The 3704-nt window shown below is 29.8% G+C and overlaps 1 long non-coding RNA gene across 1 annotated transcript; it reads left to right on the forward strand.

The window, feature by feature from the left end:
• The first annotated feature begins 696 nt into the window (after positions 1-696).
• Positions 697-1290, forward strand: LOC105852462 (uncharacterized). Its single transcript, XR_001144309.3, has 3 exons — positions 697-830; positions 909-961; positions 1049-1290. It is a non-coding gene; the product is annotated as an uncharacterized lncRNA (long non-coding RNA).
• The last annotated feature ends 2414 nt before the right edge of the window (positions 1291-3704 follow it).

Here is a 3704-nt window from a genome sequence, read left to right on the forward strand (position 1 = left end):
GTCGTGTAAAGTACCATTTTAAAATAAAATATAAAAAATAAAGAACTTAATCTAATTATTTTTTTAGTTAAATACATTATTTTTTAATTTTTTTTCCCTATATTCTAGATGTAGTAATGTTTAGCCATAGTATTGGACTCTTGCAACCATGTAATTATGCATACTTTGGTTTGTATACCTTTATTTGGGCCTCCTATAAACTATAGGATAAGCCTAGACTATTACCGATCTAATATAAAGTGTTTGTTCTTTTCATTTTGAGCCACATCAAAATTTACCGGACAAATACTCTTTCATATCTCTTGTGAACATAATTCTAAACTGTATGGTGATCCTATGATTTATATTGTACTTGTTAAGTATTGCAACATGACATGGTACTTGGATGTCCAACCAAATCTCAAATTTTAATGGAAAAATTAGTTTTGATCAGGTGCGAATTTGAATCTTCATTAAAATTTAAAATTGGGAACGAAGATGAGTTATCTAATTTAATCACTAAAATAATGTGTGTTTAGACAAATAATGTTATTAGGAAGGTTACGAAAGAAACATTGTTTTAATGATAAAACTAGATCATCTAAATTCACCATACTAGTAATTTTTTATTATGCGTAATGGGATAAATTTGAGTTATTTATTTTGATTCAAATATATGAATATTTTTTTTATCAACTTTTTGTTTATAAAGAAGGCAAGAAGAGTATATAACAACTATATGACAATGCTTTTAAAACTAGCTAATTGTTTTTAAGTTCAAACATTATAGTTGTGGAATTATAATAGTATAGAGTAGAATGGAATAGGACTATATCTTGAACAAGAAAGAGGTAGACCATAAATCACTTCCTCCCTTCCAATGTCACTCCCTAATTCTTCTTAATATTCACTCTTTTTCTTTTCTTTAGGGCCTTGCTTGCTATTTGCTGAGATCCGCATAAAAGATGGGGACCAGGTGAAGGTATTTATCAACTTTTAATAATATCTTTCAATTTATAATTTCAATTTAGTAAAAAAATAAAATAATTTATTTCAATTTATAATGTAGAATGAAGAAGTGAGCTACCTAAAGAACAAGGTGTACGTACGGCTTTGCACACTTTATGAGTTTTGCATTGTCTAATTTTACAGTAATAGTCAATAAAATCCGTTTATATAACATGACAGCAAGACAAGTACCCTTGTGTTGTATGTATTGTACCCTATGTCGTTCATATTCATACTTTTTTTAAGATGCGAGAGCTGTCGAAATTATAATTTGTCAAATGAAAAATGTTTAGTTGTTTCTCTTTGAAATTTGTCTACTTTTTTTGTTTAAATCTTATCCTTTCCGCTTTAATTAATTGAATCATAAATGAAAGTACAAATAGATGATAGACCGGAGTACACGGAATGTGGACCTTAGTACCATGTGTTGCTTCAATAAGTATTCATCTTTCATAAAGTTTTCCAACACTTGCTCACTTTTTATTTTCCTTTCAAAACAAGTAGTCATATCTACTTGATTCTAAGCACTTATGGAATTCTTCAGGACTAGTACAAGGTCAATTCGTTCCGACCCGGTTACATGGGCCCAACACAGTATAACTTGATCCAGAGTACTTCAAAGTTGCTTTGAACTCTTAACGTTAACGGTCAAGAAGAAATAATACCAAGAATCACAACAAAATATCAGTCGAATTAATTGTTCTCATTCTCAACTGACCTAAGTTATTACTTTATATATACGATGGTTCTGAGATCCTAAGAGATAAATATTATTCAATTTTCCTATCACTCTCTTCAAATAGATATTTACTTTAGTGTCATACTATTTATAAGTACCACCTTTACACTCTGCAAACGAAACATTTATCGTGATTATCCTCCTCGATGCAATTCAGATCTTTCTACTATTTTGGTACAACAATAAAAAGTATCACATTGCTTGAAAATTGAGGTTGGTGGTATCTTATAAACACCCACACGTCTAAATTCATTGAGGCATTTTTTCACAAAGGACAAGATTGTGAGGGCTCACACAAAACCCAAAGCGGATAATGCCTCAAAAACGTGATGTTGCGGACTTGAAGTTAGAACATTGACGTTCTTTGTGAGAACAAAACCTACAAGGAACTTTGCCACACAACCGACATACCTTTTCCTTTCTTCGCCTCAACTGGGAGCTATTGTTCCGACACACAAATAAAGTCCCACGTTGCTTGGCAGGGTCGACCCAATGTCCAAGCTAGTAAAGCAAGGATTTTATGCCTCCGAAAAATAATTACTTTTTTTTAATGTATATTAAAGCTTAAAAAAAGTATTTAAGTAGTATAACAAGTAAAATGACTCACAATTATAAAAAGGTACAACTATTGACATATTTAATTAAAATACTTTACATCTAAAAAAAGAAGGTAGAATTTAAATAAAACTATAGTAAAATATTGTAGTTGGTATTAGAAACGTATCTATTTTTGTTTTTAGGTTTAAATACAGTTTTAGTCCATTTATTTTAACTAATCCGCAATTTTGAGCTCTCAATTTCTAAGTTCACAAATTTGGTCTCTCCATTTCTAAGTTTACAATTTTGGTCCCTCTATTTAAACTGATTCATGATTTTGGTCCCTCCATTTCTAATTTCGTAATTTTGGTCTCTTTATTTTCTAAAATTGAGATATTTTGTCCCACCTACAAATCTGTTAAAATAGGGGGACTAAAATTGTGAAATAAAAAATGAAGGGTCCAAAATTATTGATTAATTAAAATAAGGGAACTAAAATTGCATTTAAGCTTTATTTTTATTAAAATATTACTTTTGACTTTGTTTTAGGTCGATAAGTGTTGGGCCAACCTTGTTGCTTGGAAATCGAGATTAGGTGCGATTTATAAACATCACACTTTTCAACAACCGATAAAACTTTTCATGAAGGACCAAACTCTGGGGACTAACACAAAATCCAAAGCGGACAATACTTCGAAAACACGGTTGTGCAGACTTGAGGTTAGAACGTAGATGCACAATCTTCTTAGAAGTTTTGCATCAAGTGTATGAGTGATGATAAAATACTCTGAAAAGATTGGTGTTTGTTTTTGGAGACAATCGACATTAATCCTTAAAGCAATCCAAAATATTATAAAAAGTATAAAAAAGTGAGACATAAAATACACTCAATAATATTTAAAAAACAAATATTAAATGAAGATAAAAAAAAATCATTTAAATCCTAAATACATATTAAAAACCACTTCTTATAAATGAAACTAAACAAATCTCCTAAGTCTTTTCTTATAATTTGAACGGAAGATAGTATATGATATGAAAGTCGTGCATTAAATTGGCAAAGCATTGGTGTTGTATTGAATCTCATGTTTCACAATTTTGTGGAGATCTGTTTCTTCCCCGGTCATTATCTATTTTCTTTTTTCTTCTTTTAGTTGCCAACTTTCCTCTCCTTATTTAATGAATTTTGCATGGTGGTGGTGTCGTATTATATACTTCTGCTCACATATGTTTATATAATAATATAAAGTTTAATTTAATCTATACCATGTCTTAAAAGTAATTAATTTATAACATGATTTTGGAAGAATCGGTAAAGAAAAGAATTTTGAGTTTGATATTTGGTAACGCCAATTTAAGAGGTAGTCCAACTCATTTTTTAAAAAGCAACTATCCATCATCAATTGAAAGATTAATCTTAACGTGATAAAAAAAAAAAAAC

Source organism: Cicer arietinum, chromosome 7, assembly GCF_000331145.2.
Source record: "Cicer arietinum cultivar CDC Frontier isolate Library 1 chromosome 7, Cicar.CDCFrontier_v2.0, whole genome shotgun sequence".
Taxonomy (NCBI): Eukaryota; Viridiplantae; Streptophyta; class Magnoliopsida; order Fabales; family Fabaceae; genus Cicer; species Cicer arietinum.